This window comes from Gallinula chloropus (genome assembly GCF_964237585.1).
Source record: "Gallinula chloropus genome assembly, chromosome: 6".
NCBI classification, from domain to species: Eukaryota; Metazoa; Chordata; class Aves; order Gruiformes; family Rallidae; genus Gallinula; species Gallinula chloropus.
Window position 1 is genome coordinate 12,048,247 of NC_140091.1, and position 24,119 is coordinate 12,072,365.

Below are 24,119 nucleotides of genomic sequence, written 5' to 3' on the forward strand. Positions count from 1 at the left end.
GCGGCAGCACCCTCTGACAACGGTCACCTAAGATAAAAAGGTAATTCAGGGAGCAGAGATGGGAAATGTAGCTGGGAGAAGGATCGCCCTGACCGCGGCTCTGCTGCAGCAGGTGACAGGCAAACAGGACAAATATATTGGACTGATATTTATATCCCCAAAGGAGCAGACATGGTGGCTGTTTACCAAATTTTCCTTTCATCTTAGAAGATCAGATCTGAAATCAAGGTGCAATAAATGGGGACTCCCGTATTCTTACCTCAGTGTTTAAGAGCCGTACCCCTGAGAAGGCGATGGGAATAAAGTGTCACTCCCTCATCAGCTGATCTCAGCCTTTGTGTGCCAATGGCAAGAGTGGCCTCGGAGGGTGGCAGGAGCCCCTGGGCACAGCATGGTTACTGTAGCTCTGCTCCGCAGCTGAGGTCTGCAAAGAAAGCAAGCAGAAGAATTTGGGTGCTCCACTCCTTAACAGTAAGGACACAGAGGAGGGGTTTAGGGCCTGCCCGGCTTTGTGTGGGGAAGCTGGGTCTCCTGGTTGAAGTACTGCCGGTGCCAGAGCTGGCCTGGAATGCGACAAGCAGCCGTAAGCTTGGCACAAGCAGAGTTTCGTGGCTGAATTGTACGTATTCCCCTTACAGCCAACAGCAAATCTCTCAGTGTGAAGCTCAGCATCTGAGCTCTGCGCAGAGACCGGGTTACAGCGGCCAGTCCATGTGAACAGTGTAGGAATGCCATGGGACCGGGCATGGTGCGGTGCTGTAGAGTGTGCTGGCAGTGTGAGGAACACCAGCAGTGGTAGGTACACGGCAGGATTCACACCCAGGAAGAGGCCAGGACAAAGGATATATGATGCTTAAGCTCATAAACTCGAAAAGGACTTAAATGCTTCCCAGAATTTTGCTAGCCTATTGCAGGGCATGTGTGTATTATAGAAATAAACTGAAATGGTCTCCTAATCATGTTTTTCCCTTTAATTCATTCCTTCTACCACCCAAAAAAGGGAAGAAAAAAAAAAAAAAAGAAAAGAAAAAAGAACCCAGCAGGGACCAGCTGTCTTGACAGGTCATTGAAAACTGCTTTTGTAAAAATAGATTTGTATTTTATAGCTTAATATTTTAGAGGCCGGTGACTGGTTAAACTTCTTTCAGCACTGGCACCTCTTGCTTTGGGCTCCAGCCTTCAAATAAGTCACCAGTTGTCATGATTTACTGTGTGTACCGTGGGACAAGTGCAAGATTTTGACAAGAAAAGATATTTGGGTGTTATTTGAGGAGACATGGGGAAAGTCGCTTAACTCAGTGTTTATATAGAATGGCTTTCTTGTTTCAGAGGTCACCTCTGTTGGAATAACAGGTGCAGGCTTCAGACATCAACTGCAAGGGCTGTTTTGTGCGTCAGGGCGGTGATAGCTTTTCCTATTAAAGATGTTCAGAATTCCAGGGAATAAATTTTGTTTAAATTAACTAACCTTTCCGATGGGATTCTAGCAGAAAGGTGCAGCCTGTCAGCATAACAATTGCTTCTGTGGTGATTGCTTTTTTGAGCACTGTTCCCATTAAGGTGTTCAGAGCAATGGATGTGGAAACCTGTTCCTGAAAAATGTGGCCCAACTTTGAAGACGACTGTCTGCAAGTTTAAGTAAGAGCAATAAAGTTGGTGAGGAACACTCTATAAACATGGTAGAGGCTTTGTTAAAATTTGGGAATAAATAGTTTCTGCAGTGCTGTTCAAAGTGTGGGAGAGTTGGCTCCTATCGTTGCTCTGCAAATATTACAGAGTGGTTTTTGGGTTTGTTTCTAAAAGCACCTTGAGATGGCATTTCTCCAAAACTGAAGGGTTAGGCATGTTTAGCAAATGAAATGGGCTGGCTGGGCATTCCTGATTGTCTCCCTCCGAACCACAGCCCCCACAGAAAGCTGCAAGGCTTCCTCCGCAGCCTGCCTCTAAACTCAGCCTTGCTGGCCTTTCCCTTTCTTCTGGCCCTCGTCCCAGCAGCTCCCCGGGCTTGTCTATGTCTTTCTTCTCTCTCCATCCTCATTCCTTCCTGCACATGTATGTGTGCACACACGTACACAAAGCCCCCCCACCCCAGCACTCCCCTGCTGAGCTTTTGCAGGATGGACCCTCCTCCCCAGCTCTCCAAGTTCTCCTTGCTCAGACTGCCTCCAAGTCACACTTCAAAACAGAGGTACTGAACTCACCCACGCTGGTATTTCTCTACCCCACATTTTCCCACCGACAAGGCTTTTTAACAGCTTTTGGACGTCGCTTGCCAAACATTCTTTCTATAGGCTCTTGGCCTGGGCTCGCGGCTGCAGTATCTGAGCACCTTTCAGTCATGCATGAAGCGATGTGACTCATGTCAGGCTCCCGTGATTTGTTCTCTCTCCCCATTCTCTCCCAAGAAGGAGGGCTGTGCCTGCTGTGCTGCAGCCTTTGTTTTGTTTGGGTAAAGGTTCGGTTTGCGAGATTTCCCTGTGACCCAAAGGCTGGGGTTGTCACCCGCAATCTTCATTCCTTCAGCCCTTCGATGTGCTCTGCTGACATGTTGAAGATTTTCACATTTTTTATGTTATTTCTGCGCTACATTCCTCTGATGCCAGGGCTGTTTGGTGGTGCTGTGTTTAACGACCAAAACCATCCAGCAGTATTCTGCGTTCTGGTTTTGGGTGCAAGTCAGCCTGTAGCTATTGAGAGTTCAGGCTGGGAACGTGCTGAGCACAGAGCAGTTCACATGGGTCCCACCAGTTTTTGCAGCTTCCTCTGCATCAACTGCTGCTGGTCATGGCAGGACATGGGGCTATGGGCATGGCTGGTCTGGGCTGAACTCTTCTGTGTTCCTGTTTCTCCAAAATTTTTATTGATGCTGTTCAAAAATTCACAAACCCAGGAAAATTGCAGTCCTTTTATTTTTTCTCCTACTTTTAATTCCATGGGATATTTACAGGAAGTTAGCTTCCTTGAAGGTGGGGTGGTTTGGGTTTTTCTTTCATTTACACTTTGTATTTTTGATTACAGTAAGAACTCCACTTTAGAAAAGACACTGAAAAAAAATAGTGTGATCATCAGATTCACTATTGGTTTATATAATGGACTCAGTTTCTGCTCTCCCTATCCTCGGGTTAGTTCTGAGTGGAAAAGAAAAGGAACCGCTGAGTTCAGGAGGAGAAGTGTAATAAGCCAGGTGACTCTTAAAAAGCAAGTAAAGAACATTAAATTCTCAAGCAATTTGTCTTGGCGATCAAGAAATAAACCCGCCACTCCAAATCTCACTCTCTCATAAGATACAAAATGATCTGTAAAAAAGTTGTACAAATAAGTTCCCTTGGGCATTCCTGTGGCACAGTGTAGCATCATATACTGTCTTAGGAATTGATTTAGAGCAATCGAAACTGATAAAAATGAAGCTGCAAAGAAGGGGAGACCAGCCAGCCTCAGCTGCTGTGGTCAGGTATGGATTTGCTGCAGGCAGCCAGGAGGAAGATGAGCCCATTCTCTTCCATTTCTTCTTCCCATCCGCTGCCACCTTCCTCATCATCAGGGGCAGACCGGAGCTGCCACTGACACAAGCTTCTCCCCATTTTCCTCATGAGAGGCATCTCACTACATAGCCAGACATACTCTGTGACCTGACCTGCAGGTGCATTTGGCTGGTGCTGCCACCAAAACAAGCCACTGTGCCATCTTACTCCTGCCTGATACAACATCTTCCATTGCAGAAATGAAGTGGCTACTGTGTGAATCAAATCAGGGGATTGTTCTGGGTTAAAACTCATCTGGGAAAAAAACAAACACACACACAAACAAAAAAAAAAGGACAAGTTTTAATCTCAAAGCATCTTCCCGTGCAGCCCTGTGTGTGCTGGGACCAGCAAGGGCTGGGCTGAAGAGCCGTGGTGTGGGAAGGCAGGACTGCTTTCCATGGCAGGGCTCCTTAGTGGTTTTGCAGTTGGACAACTGGCATTGCTTTCTGCAGCAGTGGTAGTTTATGCTGGCCTAAATGATATGTAAAATTACAGCCTAATGTAAAAGGAACTGCTTTGTGCCTCCTTTGAATTTAAAAGGTTTTTCTAGGTTAAAATATATATCAATACTTCCAGCCATAGGACCAAAAGCGCCGCATGCTTTGCTTGCTACCTTCTGCGCTGGCTGTCTAAAGCAGCTGTAAATTCAGGTAGCTGCTTTGCATTACCATTGGGGCACAGCACAGCCAGCACTGGGGTGAACCAGGGATATACTTCATCTTTTTATATGTTGCATCAGAGGGACAAAAAGAGAGAGAACCTCTGTGTCAGAGAGCAATTCATCTCCACCCTCTGGTTTTCCGGTCTCTGAGCAGGGAGGCAGCCCCTCACGGTAGCAACAGAAGCAACCCCCCTGTCTCAGCCCTGACAACAAACACCCTCTTCTCTTCCTGCTTCCCTTGCAAGTCTCTATCCCAGTTCCTCAGCAGGATGCAGAGCTGGAGCCTTCCCCTCCACAGCAGGCTGGAGGCACTGACAGAAGCTGGAAGGGGACAGGAGGGAGAAGGGGGCTACTTGAAGGTAAGCATGGAGACTATAGTGAAAAAGCACTTGGGAGAGGCTGGGCTGTAGGGTGGTCCCTTACCCAAGGGACATGAGCTGAGCGAAGGAAACAGGAGAAGGTCACAGGGGTAGAGAAGTTGCAGCTCTGGTCCCACAAACCTCCCTCCAGGTGGATGTGTTACGCCTCCAGCCTGCTGCTCATGGTGTCATGTCCTCCCCATCGCACCACCCTCCCCAGCCTCCCACTCCAGCACGGAGCTTCTCTAAGTCCAGCTGCCCTCTCCCAGTCGTCCTCTGTCCCACCTGCAAGCCTGCTCCAACTGCTGGCAACACTTCCATGCCTTCGGCAGGCTCTGGCTTTGGGCAATCTATCACATCCCTTTGGAAATGTTTAGCTCTATTGCTGAATTTGTCCAGTTTCATCTTTATTAGCTTTTATTACTCTGCTCTAATCTGCTAGAGAGACCTTTAATATCGAAAGGCTGGCGACAGCCAGAATCCTCGTAAGAGCAGGGTTCTTGTTCCAGGAACTGTAGCATATGCTCCTTGCAGAAAAGCTTTCCATATTTTCAGTGTTCCTTCTATAAAAACATCCAAATGCAAGTTTATATCTGAACACCGCTTCTTCCGGAGGGGCAGAGCTGTGCTGCTGAAACTCGAGTGTCTGCCTAGAACTTGCAGGGATTTTAGCAGAGGTCCCTGTATTGTCCAGTATAGGCGAAGAGGGTTTGGAGTTCAAACCTCAGCTCTGAAGCCCAGGCTGGGAGTAGACCCCCTAGAAACATCAGTTTGTTAGTGGAGAGTTCAGAAGATGCTGCAGAGCGTGTGGGCAGTGCTGCGGTGTATCCCTGCCCTGTCCTTTCCTGTGTGTAGGCCCTGCCAGGCAAGGAAGGCTTTGAGGAATGGGGTGCCTCCTCATCCAACTCATCACTCGCATCTTACTTATGTTTCCCTAGTGCCTGACCAGACGTGCTGTGAGACTCTGTATGAAAATGCTATAAAGAAGAGTTTTTACTGCGTCAGCTTAAAGACTGCATCAGTCTTTCAAATGGCATTTGGTATTGCCACCCGGGCTCTGTAGATACAGCTTTGTCACATTGCCATCATAAACTTCAGCTTACAGCTCTGACCACGACGCTGCGCCTGTCAACGACGGCCCAGACGAAGAGGATGGAGTCCCTCCCTGGGCTGAAGATGCATAACCCCCCAGAAAATAATTTGGACGTGTTAAAAAACACACATTAGTGGGATTTGTTGTTTGTATAACCCAAGAACAGTTTTAATTAAACAATAAATCTAAGGAGCAATTAGGCAAAAAGGGGTTGAGGCAGAATTGGTATTTTGAGAGAAGGCTGAGATATTGCCATTTAAAAATCAGCCCGGCTGCGTGTTCAGCAAATATCTGCTCCAGCACCTGTGGAAAAGCCACAGTGTGGTGTTGCATAAATAGATGCCTATCAGGCGAGAAGCTCCATGGGTAGATACGTAATTATACAACTTTAAAAAAAAAAAAAAGCATAATATTTATACTGCAGCCTGGATTGGCTTCAATCATGTGCATAATACATTTATTTGAAAACATCCTAATTATGTGTTTACCTGACAGAAGGAGCCATTACAATCACCCTGGCATGTAAACCCATTTTATAAATCTGCCTGCTTTTGCCTTTACCCAGGAGACTTACACCGATTGCACTGTTATGATTATTTATATAAATCTGTGAAATATATAAAGAATAGTATTCTTAAAGGATAGCATCAAAACACTCTGGACTTCTTTTTCTTTTCATTCCAGATTGCTTGGCTTTTTTCTTAGAGCTTCTCCGAGCAGGGATGTTGCGTTTTATATGTAGAGAGAGAAAAAAAAAAAAAAGCATTCTTAACACTCTGGAAATAATAACAAACTCCTTGAAAGATTTAAATTGGTTTGTTCCCTGAATTAAATGTCCCATCTGCTTCTCTTCCCTCCCCAAGCCTCCTCTCGCCACCCCCCGGTGCGCGTGCACATGGGTTTGTTTGGTGGGTTTGGGTTTGGTTGGGTATTTTTATTTTTTTTTTCTCTGGAGTTGCTTCTGAATTCCAGGAAATGTGCAGCTCCTTCAGCCTGCTGGGATTGCTCCTTCAAAACCAGGAGTGGAGGTTGTGCCGGGTGTTGTGCACGGGCATCGTCCCGCGTGGCCAGGGCAAGGGCCAGGCTGCACCCGCTGCCTGTGCCCACACACCCTGCAGGGGGGAAGGGGTAGTGGGAAGGGGTCCGGCTGTGCAGCTGGTGGCGGTGTAACAGGGGGGCTTGTGGCTGCTGGAGTTAGAGAAACACTGGGGGGGCTGTTGGGGTGTTGTGTGTTTGGCTTAAATTAAGAGCGCTGGAGCGTTTGGGAGGAAGGCAAGCAAGTATGGAGAATCCAAACAAGTTTGGAAACGGTCCTGAGGGGGAGGGGAAGCGAGTCTGGGGCTCGGCGACCTTGGCAATGTCTTTCTACGTAATGCCATTTGTCTAACACACTCCCAAAGCTAAAGGAAATTCTGATATAAGGCTGATTCCACCCTGTACTCACTGGGCTTGTGCTCAGTCTCTGCTTCTCTCTCGCCCCTCGCTCTCCTTTCCCCCTTTAGAGAGAATGCTCCAGACAGATTAAAGAATGGGCTGGCAGCGCTAACAACACATCATCTTCTCCCTCGTTAGAAACTAAATAGAACATGTAAGTATTTTCCAACATGATGTTTTGCTGAATCTTTTCCTGTAATTCATCCTAATCATTACCTCACATTTTAGACATTTATAATGAAAATATATTCATTTAAATTTACCCTTCCTTCCTTTTGGGAAATATCTTATTTTAAAATTTAAAAAAAAACCCAAAACCCTCAAACAAACCCCAAACCAAAAACAGCAACAAAAGGGGAGGCATGGTTCTCCTTGCTGGTTGCATGTCCTGCCAGCCTGATTACACAATCTGTTATAATTACGCTGAGCTCTGCAGACCTTCGGGGAGCCACGTTATACAGTAGAATGACTGCTAATTGCTAGGGGTAAAACCTTGGGGCCGTCAAAGTCAATAGCTAAATTTCTACTAATTTCATTTCTGAGACCATCTTCAGAATGATAAACATAAATAATATTTAATGTACTAATTTAACTGAAAGGAAAACCAAAGCTATCATTAATAGGTAGATCATTAATCTACCGATATATAGAGGTTAATAAACTCAGTTTCTTGAACACTTAAGTTACCTGAAATTTTAAAATCTTTCAGTCATCAGTATTAAGGAAAACAGAACTTCTTAATTTAAACTGACTGAGCTATTTCCTTCCAATACAATTTGTTATGCCTCTGCAAAATTTATGATGGAAAACTATGACACGTCTGTGGTTTTTTTATGCCCAGGCAAAATGTGAAATGGCAGGATGGATTTGCTGAAAGGCTTAAAAATGTCATCTGAGCTAGGATTTGAGATCCAGCAGAATTTGGGTAAGTCAATTATGAGCAACTTAAAGAGGGTGACTGTGATGTAAGATGAATTTCAGTCATAATAGCTGTCTTCCCTGGCTGTAGCGTGAAGGGTAGCATGTTGGGGAAGTTGGGGATCAGTGGCTGGTGCCTGGCTTCCACCTCCTCAAAGAGCCATGGTCCATTTCCACCTCCTCCAGCATCTCCTAGCCGTGGCCATCTGCCTCTATGCTACTGTTTAGCTTCGGTGTGTGCAGTATCCCTTCTTCATGGTGCCTCCCTACCACTAAATCCACCCTCCCCCAAAACAATTTCTGGAACTGATGAATTTAGTAAAGCTTATATGGCTCTTTTTTTTTTAATGGTAGGGAGAATTTGAGAGAGGAATGGAAAATCAGAGCCACGGTCAGCAGTGGGAGAAAGCTCTCTCCACTACTGACTCATTTGCATCCTTTCTTCCATTTCACATTTATTTCAAATTATCATTTCATTTTGAGCTGAGCAGTATTTTTCATTGCTGGAAGAGCCAAACAAATTTAAGAATCAGCATAGAAGAACCTGAAATCCTGACTAATCTTCATTATTTTTTTAAAAAGAGTATCAATCAGGATGAAACTAGAAATCTATGCCTAACACAATTAATTTTTAAAACCTTTTTTTTGGTAAGTGTATTTGGAATGAAAACAATCCCAACAGTAATATTGGTCTATTACTAGAAATGATGAAATTGTAAAAGCACAATTTTTATAAATCATCATCCTCTATCTTCAGAGGAAAAGATAGATGACATTGTCATGTTAAATTATGGTGAGACATAATTAACTCTCGTTGATCATGGAAGGCAATTCATAGCACCATTTTAAAATCAGTAGCTTAGATAATTTGCATCTGAGAATTTTGTAGGAGCCAGCCAGGAAGCTGTCCAGATGATTACCATTGGTTTTCAAGAAGTTTTGGAACTAAGAAAAGTTCAGGGATCTGTTAACAAACTAATATTTTTCAAGTATTTATGAAGATACACAGTTGTAGGCCCCTCATCTTGACAACTAGCCACAGCAAAAGAATGAAATGACTGATACAGCATGTTGGCAAAGAACTGAAACTGGCAAATCTAACTCATCCCCATCGAATTTATGGAAAATACTGAGCTAATTTGATATATTTTTGAATAGCTGACAAGTTCAATTTTAAAAAGTAATAGTCTATTAATACCATCTACAGCTAGACTTCTAATTGCCTAATACCAAACATTCTCCTTAATAAATTAGAAACATGCAAGCAAACATGCTAAAGATTAAATGAATCGGAGGGTGGCTCCTCGACAGTTTTGACGTGGGTTTGGCAGCGTAATGGTAAATGAGGAATGCTCACAGGAGGAGATGTGACTAAAGAGCCCCAAGCAATCCGTTCCTGGCCATGCACATTTTGAAAGTTTTAGCACTGAAGAAAAAAAAAAAAAAAAAAAGAAAATATAAATTGTTAATCATTAGTTTGTCGATGGCACAGAAATTGTGGAAATACTGGAATGTGGAAAGCCCTGATACTAGATGAAAGAAGGCAGTCTGCACCAAAGACTTGTCTTGGCAAAGTGCCTTCTTCACAGTATGCTCTAAAATAGCATTTGCATTCTCCATCAAAGGCTAAGAATATACTAGAAACCATAAGCTTACACTTAATACTTTTTATAATATGTATGCAGAACATTATACAGTTTATAGAAACCTAAGAACTTGTATTGAGTCGCTCAGGTCAGGGAAGAATTAGCTAGAGCTGCAACACACGGGCACGTTTTGGCTTCTGAAAGAAAATTTGCAACCACAGGATAGTGTTTGATAGTCATAAATGTGCCTATCCTTCATGAATTTGTCTAATCCCATTCTAAACCCATGTATACTCTGCAGTATCTTGTGGCAGTGAATTCCACAATTTTATATATATATATAAATATATGTATTTATATTTATCTCTATAATATACTGTGCAGAAAAGTACTTCCTTTTGTCGCTTTTACACCTGTGACCCATTTCAGCTGGGAGCTTGCCAGTTCCTGTGTAGTGAGATAGAGTGAGTAGTTTATCTTGGATCACTTTCTCTGTATCATTTTTTATTTCACAGACTTCTATGGTATCTCCTCAGCCCTGTCTTTTGCAGGATGCATAATCCTGATCTTTCCTTCCGTGCGTCTTGTTCCATGACTTGCTGCACTCACAGGTCCCAAGGTTACGGGTATGGCACCACAATTCTGTGGAGACCTAAGAGAAGACAAGTTCAGGTGCCTCTGTGGTCTGTTCTCCCTCATCCTTCTGGACGCAACCCAGGCTTTTCCTAAACCAGAAAAGGTGAGCCTTTTTTCAACTTATAGCCCATGATAAAGTTTTCTTTTATTAATCAGTCTCTTCTTGGATGCTGTGATCCTTCATCGTGCTCAGCATCCTCTGGAAGTAGAGTTCCTTAACTCATTTGCTTCTCCTCTGAGGGTATCTCCTCCGGTTGGTGTTGAAGCTCTGTCTGGTTGCTTTGCTTGTGCCCCCAGCCTCTTGTACCAAAAGAGGCATTAGACTAAGTCCTCATTCAGCTTTTCCAGACTGTTCAGGACTTCATAAACATCCAGCACAGTGGCATCAATTCAGGTTAGGAGTCCCCCATCTGTTCAGCCATTCCTGTATTCCTGGGTACTGGAGTTTTGAACTGCCCTCCTACTCTGCTCCTCTCCTTTCCAGCTCTGCTCTCTGCTTTTCCAGATGGCAACCCACATCTGCACCCAGCACCCACAGTGCATGGGTGTTATACTGACCTGATGCTTTCTGCTGCTTTGGTCATTGTTCCTTCCTCAGTTATTCTTCTTGCTTTTCGGATCTCTGCTGAACACTGGGATGACATTTCCAGACATTCCTCGGTGATAACCTCAAAGTCTTTCCTCTGTGTGGTAACACTCAACTCACGGACCAACACATGTACTTCAAATTGGATTTGTGTATTCTTGTTACAGCACTTTGCAGATACCCACATTGATTTAATGATATTTTATTGTCCAGTCAGTCTGAATTGTAACATCCTTCTGACCTCTCGCAGTAAGTTCTTGTCTTTTAACCTTGAATAACTACTGTCAACAAATTTTGTCACCTCACTGTTCAACCTCTTTTATTCCACATGCCTGGTGACTCTGCTGACAGTGGAGGCTTCCATACCTCTTTAGTGACGTGATCTTGAAGTAGGAAGGGAAGGAAGCTGAAGTAAAAAGAAGGAATCGGTACTCAGCCCAGTGTTCAAGACATGGCATAAGGTGGATTTAGAGAGCAACAGTGATTTAATCTGTTTTCTTCTCCACTCTTTCCTGAATGGTTCCTAATCTTTGATTTACTTTTCAGGCTGGTGCTGAGTGGTGAGTTGGTGTTTTCAGGGAGCCTTCTGCAGTGACTCCACAACCCTTTTCAGAGTACTAACAGCTCATTTAGGGCCCAGGGGGGTTATATGTAGAGTTAAGCTTACTTTTTCCCCTCGTGTATTATTTTGCAGCCACAAATGCTAGACTTCATTTTTAAACTCACTGACTCAGTGTTATGAGATTACACTCCGCTCTTTGCAGTCTGCTTTAGTCGTGTGTAGCTTCCTTTCAGTAACCCGAATAATCTCCTATCATCTTCAGACTGTGTCATCTCACTCTTCACCCTCTGCTTCCAGACTCCTTCAGAGATGTCTCGAGAAACCTGTGTGCCCGTGACAGAGTGAGGGAACCCAGCAAATGGTGTTTGCCAGCCCGACGAGGGTAAGTGGGTGGTGAAGGAGGAAAGCGAGTGTTCCCGTTGCCAGTTTCCTGCTTTGGGGAAGAAGGTCCCTCCAACTGGCATGAACCATCACGCTGCCTGCCAGGAGCGGCGGCTGTTACCCCACAGCTACTCGTTCAGGCATCGCAGGTGATGAACAGCAGAGAGTCACTTACTAAGCAGTCCAGACTGCAGCGTGTTAACACGGGAGCCGGCAAACAATATCCGTTTCGGTATGAGCAGGAGTAAACTCATTCATCTAAACCCAAGGAAGGATGACTACAAATAAAGAATGAGGGCTCTGGAAGTGGTGAGTCTGGGAAGGACTTGTGAGTCCTGGCAGGGAATCGCTTGCAAATGAGCTGCTAGCACAGTTTGGGGCCAGAATTGCTGGTGAAACTCTGGGGTGCAGAAATAGAGTACCCAAGTGCTGGCCGGGAAGATCACATTGCCTCTGTGTGTGGTTGTGGTGTGGCCTCTTTTATTGTTATGTATTATAATATCTATATATAGCTATATTATATTAAGCTTAAATTAATACATATTACATAAAACTTTATTATTTCCCTTGATATAATCATTTCTTTTGATCAAATTTCATAGCCACCTAAATCTCAGCTATTGTTGTGCCTCAGAAGTTAATTGAGACTGGTGAAATGGGGGAGGGGGGATACCAGCGGGATGAATGACACACGACAGTGAACTACAGCCTGCTGATCGTATGGAGTCTCCAGCAGGTTGCCACAGTCCCAATACTTAGCCAGAGTATTAATTAACTTCTGTAGTAATGATTTGCAAAAGTATTAATAGCAAAAAGGTCGTGAATCTCAGCAATTTTGGCAGGAGCTGCCGCAGTAAATGAGCTACACCCTGGGAAGGCACAAGGATTTTGGGGGAGTCATTCAGGCCATGGGGAAGTGGAGTCCTGTGTTTCATCCATGCCTGTTCAGTGTTCCAAAGATGAATGTATTCTGCCTGGTCAAGATGTCACGTTTTATAGGTGAATCTCTGCAGGGTCAGGGTTCCTGCTGGAGGGCTCTGACCCTCTGTGCAAATTGGGCACCTGGATATCTTGGGAGTCCCGCTCTGTACATTCCTGCATAGCTGAGCACCAACATTTAAAAACCTGCAGTATGAACCTGTTGTGTTGGTACAGTGCCATTTTTCAGGGTCACGGCCAAAGGAGGAGAAACTGTTGAGCTGTGAGCCTGTGAAGTCTATGGAGCCCAGCATGGGAGGCTGTTTACTTTGCATGATTTGAGAGGATATAAACAGAAAACCTGGGCTGAAATCAAATGGAAGGAACTTAAATTAATAACAACAAAATGCTTCCCACAGTGCTATCACTATAATGAGGGACACATCCCCAACACCAGTGGTGGATAGGAAAGTGTACATTTGGAAAGCACCGTGCAGGGAATCGTGTTCCCCAGGGAAGAGTTGGGTTGGTCACCAAAGAGCTTCAGATTCTGTCTGTGCCCACGAGCTCTTGCCAGTACTTGCCCAGGTGTCTCCTGAGGTCAACCTCGGGTTGTCTCGGGCTCTAACCAAAAATCCTCCATGAGGTGGTTTTGTAGACCTTACCTTCTGAAATGCCTCTTTACCACTGTGTGGCAGCACTGGACACTGGATTTCTCCTCACTTATGTCGTAGTCAGAATATGCTCTAGATTTATGGAAGTGGCAGTAGGAGCCAAACCCCCCCCCAGAAGCTGCTGTGTCATGGTCGTGGGGACAGGTGGCAGTTCTTTGTAGGTCTTTCTGGAGTCTCCTTCCAGCCCTCTGCCCCAGATGGAGTTGGGAGGTTCCCTGTGTGGCCAGCACCCAACCTGTCAGCATCCAGAGGAGAGGCCACTCTGCAAGTGAGACACTAACCCAACTCGCATGTCCCACTGGGAACATGGAGCCCTCTGCCACTGCTGCCTTTGGATGGGACAGGAGACCATCCCTGCTTCAGGACCACCAGCAGAACTTGTCACCACAGCAAATGCACAAGCCCTTCAGCTCACAGCATGTCTCTGCTGTGCCAGGTGTTAGTTTGTTGGCGAGCCAGAGCTTCAAACTTCTTTCTGACTTCTTATCTGCCAGCAATTAGCAGTGTGTGAGGAACAGGCTCATGGGCTGCTCCTTGGTACATCTGCCTGCTGCATCACTCCAGCCTCATGTGCTATGGGGAACTGACTGCCCTCCCCAGGGATGCTTGCTGCTAAGAGCATCTTAAATCCAGCCTTGGCTTTTCCTCCTTAACTTCAGGCTCCTTGTCCTACCAACTTCTGAGACTGTGAATTAATTCCCTTCCTTCATTTATATTGTTACCTTGAAGGTATTTATAGAGCAAGACTGCATCCCCTCTGACTCTTCACACTGCTAATTTATAAAACATTGGTTCCTTCAGTCTTTCATAACCATGTGCTTTAATCCTGACACTGCTGCTATTACTCACCTATTAGCTGTATTTCTCAAACCAGAGGGGTGTTTTTCACATTTTAAAACACAGAACAACTTGCATCCAGGCGAGTGGAGACATGCTTCAATGTGCTCCTTGGGTCCATCTGCCCATGAGGAAGCAGGAGAGAAGATCCTGGTACAAGAGGGGTCCATGCCCAGGACTGGTGCACAGCTGGCAGGTGCTCAGACGTTGTTGGGACAAAAGAGTGGGTGAGGGAGCATGCCAGCAGCATTGCTGGCTTTGATGAGGGGTGATGCCGGAGCAGACGCTTGCACGGCAGCTGCTGTACAGCACTCTTCCCAGCCCTCCATGCTGAATGGCATCAGCTCTGTTCAGGGCTGTTAAACTGCAAGATTATATGGCATTAGCTTGGCTCTCACCCATTAGCCTTGATCTCACTGCTTTCCAAATATCCGAGCTATTCCTCTTTCCAAGGTCCCAGACTGCTGTTTGTCAGCGCTGGGTCTTGTCTTGTTGCATTCAGTGCGTGGCTGTAACGTTCCCAGGCAGATCTGGATGCATCCCAGGCTGTGCTCAGCGCCCACTGGTGACGCTGATACCAACAGTGTTACCTCATTCTCTGTTTAATGAAACTTTAAATGCAAGTGCCGGCCCCGTCTCCTGCGGTAACGTCACTGAAATTGTTCCCAATTTTGAAGTTTCATTTTTATGGTTAGTATCTGAGTCTGTGACTCATCAACAAATTTCTAGCCCACACCAAATTCTTTGAATCTACAGAGTTTTCATTCATTTTTTTTTTTTAAGAAAACTTAGTTACAGCACTACAAGAACAACTGGCCACGCAGGAGATGGGGAAGCAGGCTGCATAATGAGGACGATCTGTTCAAAAAGGGAAGAAAATTACCTGTAACACACAGGGACGGAGTGGGTAGGAGGCAGCACGGTCCCACCTCCACATCTGCACCTGCTGAATGTCCCTCTGGGTTGAAGGGAGCATGCGGTTGGGTGCCTCGCAGCAGCTCTGATTACCACAGAGGTCCCCAAACCACAAGCTGGTTGTAAAGCTCAAGGTGCATCCCACATCAGCGTCCTCATTACCACATCTTCATGCGCTCGGCTCGCAGGCTCTCTGTGATTCATCCCCGGTGTGAGCTGTGTACAGGGAGGAGCTGAGCAAAGGGGACTTCCCCCCAGCCTCGAGAAACTTCATACCACTGGTTCCCTGAGATTTTGCTCCCCAAATCACACCAGCTCTCTCACAGCTTGGTCTTTTTCCAAAACGGGAAAGAGCTGGGGAGGAGGGCAATGCATCTGCTTCCCAGCAAGGGAGAGAAGTGTGCGGCAGCTCTGTGGGTTGTCCGAGAATGGAGGTTATTGAAATTCTTATTTCCCAGGGACTGCGCTTACAAAGGCTCTGCTTATTTGAGGTGCTGGAGTTTGGAAATAAGATGTAGAGTTAGCTTCCCCCTGCTCCCCACTGAGACCCAGTTTCTCTTGGATTTTGGAAAAAAAGGTTCCATGTGCAAAAGCAAAGGTGGAGAGTAAACATACCCACTCCTGACTACGGGAAAGACTACAACAAAGCAAGCAATGAGTACTGCAGGCAGGCTGTCTTGCCTCCAAGCTCCCCACGGTTTTATGGAGCCCTGGGCAGAGGCTGCAGGCTGGGTAAGGCTGTAATGAGGAGAAGAAGGAGAGAAGGAGAAGAAGGGATGAGAAAAATAGTCTGGTTTGAAACCCTCCTGCCAGAGAGCTGTTGGCAGCAGATTCCTGTCCCGTCTTCTCAACCTTTTTTTTTTAAATGGGTTGCACATTTGGCCTTTCTCAGGGCCCAGATAACTCCCATGATGAAGGCAAGATTATTTTTCAAGATTGTCTTCAGAGATTTCTTTTAAAATTCTCAGGCACACTGTGTCTGGACCTGCAGATTTACAATATATAGGTTGAGTTTTGTCAGATACTCTTTTACCATCTCTGTGTTTATCCTTTGCTCTTGGCCTCTCCAGCTGCTCTCTCATAAATCCTCTGCTTCCTGCAGAAGAATCCCCAATTTCTTCATTATCATTACCGAAGGTAAGTGAGAGCTGTTCTCTCCAACCCAAACCGCCCTGGAGTCAGCCCAACTCAGCCTTCAGTTGCTGGAGGACTCGGATTTATTCCCTAATTCCTCTGCCCTTCTGTTCTTGTTTTTAAACAAAAATCTTGATGCACAAACACCACAGTGTGACTAGAGTGAAGCTGTCCACACGGAGGATGTTGAAAACACACAGCCCAAGCGTACATTGCAGGTAGGCATCGTCTGGCACTCGCTCGCCTTCATGTGGCTCTGGCGCGCTCAGATTCTTGCTAGATTAAATGAGTAGGTCATGGCTCTGCCCACGTATATGGACTGTTTTCTTACTTCTTGTTTCCTAACTCTCTCCTGTAGTTTTGATGCTGGTTTTTTATGCTTTCCTAGCTGTGCAGTTCTGCTCTGCCATTTTATACCCGTGGGTTATCTTTGAATCGCTACGCTCACCACCCAGCTGCTCACACGCCAGTTCTCCCTGCACGATGTTCTCCCAGTGTTCACTGCCCATGGGTGATAGAACCATCCATCAGCCGCTTACAGCTAAATGGGGACAGGACAAAGGACCTGGCACCAACCCACTGGCTCTGTCTAGTGAGTGGATTGATGAAGGTGCAGCAGCATCTCCAGCGAGGACCTGGAAAACGGATAAGTCATTGCCAAGCGCTCACCATGTCCCCCTGCCTTCAGGGCAGGTGTGCTGTTTGATGCCTCTCTTTGCTGCCACTCATCACCATAATGATGGTGAAAACTCTCGAAGGCTTCACTGTTCTACAGGAGCACTTGCACATGTCTAGGAAAGGATATTCAACCTGGATCTCAGTGGGGAGAGTTCGATCTTACTAAATACTGATGTTATTGACTATTGCCTGTTGATCACCAGGGCCATCAGATGCTGAGCAGTGGGACATAAACACAGCAGAGCATCTGACGCATCCACACATCCAGCATAAGTATGTTGGGACTCCAAAGCTGTTTAAGACACTTGCATATGTGTTTTGCTGTGGGAAAGACTTGGTGCTTAGCACCTCCTGGAGCTCACTCTTAAGTGAGCCCCTATGTATGGCATGTTTACTTTTGGCGTTTGGTAGCCCAAATTTAGATGCTGACAACAGAAGTTGTATATTACTGTGGTTATAGAGACCAAAGGGAATAGACCAGCCCCAGTATCCCACACTCCCACAGAACTGGAGCAGGGCTCCTCCCCCGGGTCTCTCTTGGATTTAAGCAGTTGCAGGGTTTCTTAAGGATTTAATAGTCTGCAGCCTATTTTAATCCTCCTTTCTGCGGTGGAACTGGCAGGACAGGACTTGTGCAAGACAGGCTCTGCAAAGCCTCCTCCTCCTGAGCCAGACCCTCGGTGGGTTTGTTTTCCCCTGCACTTCACAGTGCTAAAGCAGGCTGACGTCCCAGGGAGCGTGGTTTTGGGGGGGCCAGGAGCCTGCCACAGAACTCGCTGCCTCCCTTTTGTCCAGACCCGTAGGGAAACAGGGCATGCCACATCTGTCCAGCAGGCACAAGAGGAAGGCCCCACAAAGGCTCAGGATAATCTGTTCCAGCGCCAAAGGCCTGCCTGGCTCTCGCAAGAGAAGCCCATGGATGGCTTTCGTCCTGTGTTGGCTGCCTGCTGCCTTCAGGCAGGGGCTGTGATGAGCAGGCAGGCGTCCGGCAGCCATCCTGGGGCACGTCTCTGTCACCGTGGCTTTCACCTTTCCAGAGCTCGCTTCTCTGCCTACCTTAACACCAGGCAATTTCAGATCGCAGCACTTCTCTCCTGAGGAAATGCTGGCCATAGATTTAGGAATAGATATTGCCAAATAGTATATTGTTTTCATAAATCTCCGTAGAGCCGCTTTATATCCTGGAGGCTAGACATTCTAATTATTGCTTCTATTTTATCTAAATTGGCAACAAAGCCATCGTAGCTCAGCTCAGAGCCAGTACAGGTAATTCTGCTAGACTGAATTTTGACCTTTTAAAGTTCATTCTGAAGTGTCTTCTCTGCTCTCTGCAGTTCTTGCCCGGCTCTTCGGTTCTGCTTTTTTAGAGCCATCGCCCAATTTAAAATAGCAGTCACCATGGCTTCAATACATTGTACCTTAAAGATGTAGGCAATTACTGTGTGAAATATCTCAGGAGCAGGACTAATATCAAAGGGCATTCTCATACCCTTATAACATCCAAATAGCATATTAAAGATCTTGTTGAAGTTAGATTTAAGCTTGTCTCTTCACAGTTTATTTGCTGAAGCAAGTGCCCTTCATTTCACAGTGATTTTTTTTGCCTTTTGCTGGGAACCTGCCTGTCATACGGCGGTTTCACAGAGCAATGTTCGTGTGTTGCAGCTGCATTTAAATAATGTAAACCAAAGCATCTCCCCCCTTAAGCTGGCTTTTCAATGACAGATACAGAATTAGCTCCATCTGAAATGTCTTATCCTTTCAATAACTCTCAGATTTTCTATATTATGTTACATTTTTGCTTTACCCCTTAAAAGCGAGATTTTTTTTTCCTGTTGTGGAGAGATCATTGGAGTAACCAGTCTTTGGAGTTTAATGTGGTATTCCCTTTCCAGACTGCCTCAGCCCAACCAGATACCTGAGAATCCTCCTGGGTTAAGCCTGTTATAGAAAATGTTCCTCCTACTTTGCAGCTGAATTTTTATTTTTTCTTAAATGTAAGTGACATTCTGTGCACCAACCTTTAAACTAAAGTGGGACTTGACTGTCACAGAGTTTGGAGTGGCATGGGGTGAATACCTCCCTATATGTCACCCTGTGGCATTTACAGCAAAAATATTTCTAATTTCACAATTAGGAGAGGCTCTCAAGCGGTGCATCTGCACAGAAGTGCTGGGATTGTATTACCCAGTGCTTGTTTAAAGAGAAACAGTGTTAAGTATTCTTTTTTATATCCTAAATGCAAAGCAGTCTTTGTCAGGGGCTCCTGATTAATTCCTTTAGCTATCATACCCTGTATTGCTTTCAAATGATGATTTCCAAAGTGGTTCTGCCATTCCCCAGTCCCAGGCCAGGTGCCTGCTGCCTCTCCTCCGGGAAGCCTCTGCTCTGCAGCCCCTTGCCCTTGCACCCATCACTCTGTGCCCACATGCCCACACCTGCATCTTAAGGCAGAGCTGGCTCAGCACAGTGCTTAAACACATTCACCTATTCACCAGCTCTGGCCAATTTATTTTTTGCGGGAGGGTGAGGAAAATAAGTTTATGTATGTCCCCCAAAGTTCCAGTGAAGGGCATTAAAAGATGGTCCCACTGCCTCTTCAGAAGCTGTAAGGCAGCTAATACCAAATAGGTGATATTTTGGGTGGATGGAGGCATAGGCTTTACTTTTTGGCAATATTTCCAGCCTTTGGTGGTTGCACACCCATTTCTCCTGGGAAGTTCCACCGCTCACTTCAGCATGTTAGCCCCTCTGCAAGGGTTTGCTCTGCTGGCATTCACTGCACGTGCAGTCACATCCCTGCCCTCTCTGCCAGAAGGCACCCTGGCACCACTCTGCCACTACCAGGGAGAATTATTTTCTGCTTCGTTTGTGGCATATTTGACTAAATATGAAATGATTTTTGCCTTGCGCTTCCAACAAAACTTCGCGAATAGGGACTCCCTGCCTGTCAGAAAATGTCTTATTTCGCCTTTCTTTTCTTCAGTTTCAGCTTTGTGTTTTGGAAACGATGCGGCGTAAATAGCTGCTTATTCTGCAGAGAGGGATTTAGAGCCCGGCTGGTGCCTGCCAGCCTTTTCATTCCCCATCTTTAGGCCAGAGCTACGTACAGCCCAGCAGCCGACCCGCTGCCCAGGCTGAATTTCACCCCAAAAGCCTCTGGCTGAGGTTCAGGTTATGGCAGTTTCTCACAGCCCTCTGTAACTCATTTACTTAATGATCTTCTCCATACAAGCCTGCCTGTCATTAATGAGTCACTAAGTTTTCAACAATCCTATGTTTGAGCTTTAAGGTTTAAGCCCGTCACATGTGCATCCGCTGATCTGCATTGCAATTAATTATGAATAAAAAAGAGCTTTTTTCTTCTGAACAACACCCCCTGATCGGCACCAAGGCTCCGTCCTGGTGTAAAAGGGCTCCATGGCTGCACCAGTGGCGGCTGCCTTTGCTGTCGCCTCCAGGATTTTGCTGATTCCGGCTCTGTGGCGTGCCTGCGCAGGGGGCTGGCAGCCCAGCGCTCACCCCTGTGGCCCCACCACCACCATGATGCCTCTGTTCAGTTCCCCACTGGCATTTCAGTCACATACCCTCCCATCAGGCCTCTGCAATGCCAGCTAACTCACAACCGTCTTCATGCATGAGAACCTCTTATTCCTCCTGCTATTCCCTTGGTTTCCAGCCTCAACACAGCGACAGCTCTGACATATTTTGCTTATTCCCTCTCTAATTCTCCCTCCAAGTTGCCTGTTCTCATCACAGACTCATTTTCCTGCCTGTGCAGACTCAGAAACGCTCACACAGAGCCCTAACGTGGTGAAACACCTCGGACCCTCTTCTTCCTGTAGGCTGCCTGGTGCAGGGGCTCTGCAGGAGATGTCTCTTGCAGAGGAGAGGAGATAATTCCATGAAGTGATGCTGCCATGACCCTGCCGGGGCTCTAGCTGTTGCCCAGAGAGAGACAAATGGAAAAGCAACTTCATGAAAAACCTCAATCTTGTTTCCGTTTTGCTTGGTTCCAATGAAACCTTTTCCTTAATTTCAGTTTCCAAAATCTGAGCTGCTCTGTACACCCTCCCCCATTCTCTTCACCTGCTTCTTCATGGGTTTTCCTTTCCTCCACTCTGTTGCTGCTTTGAAAAAAACCCTAAACTCAAACCCCCTGGGGTTTGGGTTTTTTTTTATTCTGTCATTCCAGATCACCAGAATTAGTGCTGCTTTTTTTTTCCTCTTGTCACTTTTCCAAAGTTGAGGAAGTTTGGCCCCGTTCCAGCTAGAAAGGGAAAAGTCATAAGGCAGTCCCCACCCACCATCCTTCTGCTCTGCTCCGGAGCAGGAACAACTAATGGGAAGAGACAGGAGAAGAGGCAGGGGAAATAACACACCAAACTTCCAAACTTTTTGATTTCAACAAAACAGATATCATTTCTTCTTAAAGAAAACCCCAAACTAAAAACCAAACCATGAGCACTCCTGTCCCCTGTGGCATGCAGACCTTGAACATCTTGAGGCCATTGCAGGCAGTCCTGGTTTCCCCAGGGCAGCTGAAGCACCCATGGGTGCAGAAGAGGTTTTGCATAACAGAGCTAGGGAGCCTCCCCAGAATCTGGATTTACCTCTCTCACATACAGGAATTTGTTGTGAACTTGGTAAATCTGCTGCCTTCTAGTCAGCCCTTCTGGCATCTCCTGCCCTCCTGCTAGGATCTTGTGTCTTTTTTCCAGGCTGAATTTTTCTAACTTCTGCCTCAGCCTTCAGATCTTGTAGCTCCTTTGTGAGACTGAGACCGCTGAACTGTCAGAAACTCTCCTCACCAAGGTCAGGGCATCTCTCAATCTTCTCTCTCCAGCAGTTTGCACACTTGCAGTCTCAGACTGGAGCTAGTTTTCTGATGCCTGAGTAATACACGTGGCTTTCCTTTGCAGAACTCCAGTGTCCTTTTTAATTCCAGGCCCAAGTTGGATATAATATCCATAGTAATCATTTCAATAGCAACGTGAACAGAGGCGAGATTGCTCCCCTAATTTTGTTTTATATTCTCCCATTATATATTCAAGGAAGGTGTTAGCTGCTTTCACCATGCTGTTGAAATGAGAGCTAATGCAGAGGCAGTTACCTGCAATCATTCCTGAGCCGCCTTCTGAGTCGCATCTTTCCAAGCCCTATCCTGGAGATAAAGGCTGCAGTCTTTTTTTCCCAGGTGCCTTCCATTGCATACAGCTGTATTAAAATGTATTTAGTTGGATTATGGCCATTTCACCAGGCAATTTAGAAGATTCTGGAACAGCAACCTGGCCTGATTGTCATTAACAGCCCTACCAGTCACTGCATCACCAGCAGACTTCACAGTTACAGCTTTCATATGCTAGGTCGATCACTGGCTAAAAACATAGGTAGCGTTGTACCAGGGACAAGTTCCCCAAGGGACCTCACTAAGGACACTTCCATCCTCTGAAGGGCCCTCAGAAACCACTGCATGGTGAGATCTGTCTGGGATGGATTTTAGTCCATCCAGTGTGTGCCCTGATAATTCCTCCTGCAGCACGGGGTTTTTTTAATCCAAATGTCATGTAGTGATAAGCAAAACACTTTGAGAAAATCCAAGTTTGCTCTATTGGTACACTTGCCATTATCAACCAGAACTGTAAGTCCATCCAAAAAAAGACCCCACAAAAACCCATGAAGAGACTGGTTGATGTGCAGGTCTCTGGGCTGTGCCTTTAAATTTTTCTAAGCACTGCAACTACACTGACATTTCTCCAATCTTTTGGAGTTTGCCCATTTTTCTAAGATGTGTTAAACTGTAGCATTGGCTTGAGATCGTTCCTTCTAGACTCTTGAGCATCAGCTGTCCGGATGATCTGCAAATGCTGAATTCGAGGAGATCATGCCTCACATCCCCCATTGTTACAGATGGCAGGATTTATATTCCATCCACAGTATCATCTGGAGATGAATATATCCTCCTGCTTCATTCCAAATACAGAACAGAAATATCTACTAAACATTTCTGCCTTTCTGCACCAGTCACCATCTGGCAAGAGCAGGGAAGAAGCAGCGCTGAGTGCCAAGCTCGAGCGGTCCCGCGGGTAGGCTCGTGCCATCCACGCTCCCCACACACAGGGGCGTGCTGGGTGGTTTGGGGCACCCCACACCTCATCCCCCAGGGCTCTCCCCATGCCTTCCCCCACACTAACCAGCACACTTCCCTGCCGTGCCTTTGCCATGGGCAGGGAACCAGGGCAGACCCCCGGCCCCCCTGCCTGGAGGACAAGCCAGCAGCCAGGCACCAGTGCAAATTCTCCCACTTAACCCTGGGCCAAAGACACCATTACCATGTAAATTACTATATGGTGTGAAGGAGGCTGGAGGGCAGAGAGTGGGGAGCAGACTTGATGGAGGAGGCTGAGATAAGGGGGCTCTTCCTGAAATTCCAAAAATTTTTATTCCTGAAATTCACAGATCTTTTTTTTTTCTTTTCCCCCAGCCACTTAAACAGCAGATGCAGCTCAACCACAGCTGGGGGGGGGCCTGTTGGGAAGAATCCTGCAGAACTCAAAGCAGTGCTTTAGGCATTCCTTGGAGAGGGAATCACTTCTTGAGCCTGCCCAAGTCACTCCCTTGCTGAAGTCCCTTGGCTACCTCAAGTCCCTCCCGGCTGTAGCATCAGGGGCGCAGAGCAGGCAGCCCCCAGACCCTGCAAACCACAGGCACGTGGACCCCCAGAGCCCAGGGGCTGGTGTGGGTGAGACCCCAGGGAACAGATCCCAAGCCTTTTCCTTGATCCCTTTTTTTTTTTTACACATCAGTGTTCTTTATTTACTCCTCATTGCATATGGCAAAGCCAGGAGGAGAGATGGAGAGGAGAAAAAAGGCACAAAGTCTGCAAGGGAGAGAAGAGAGGCGTTATTGTGAATGTGTGTTTGTCCTTGGCTGGTGGCACAGCTCCTCCGTGGGATGTGGGATTCCCTGCTCCGAAGGCGGCCTCGCGCTGTGCCGCAGGCGGCCGGGCTGCTGCGGGAAGGGCCGTGCTCCAGTGGGAGAGTCGCTGCTGCTGCAGGAGTCACCGCACAGAGAGACAGGGACGGCTTAGCTCGGCCATGTCCCCCTGGGCAGCAACACGGACCCTATTAATAATTAACCTGGTGCAGAGACAAGCATCACATGTGTACTGGTGCTGCAGACATCTGACACTCCTAACGGCTTCCTCCCTCCTCCTGCAGCAG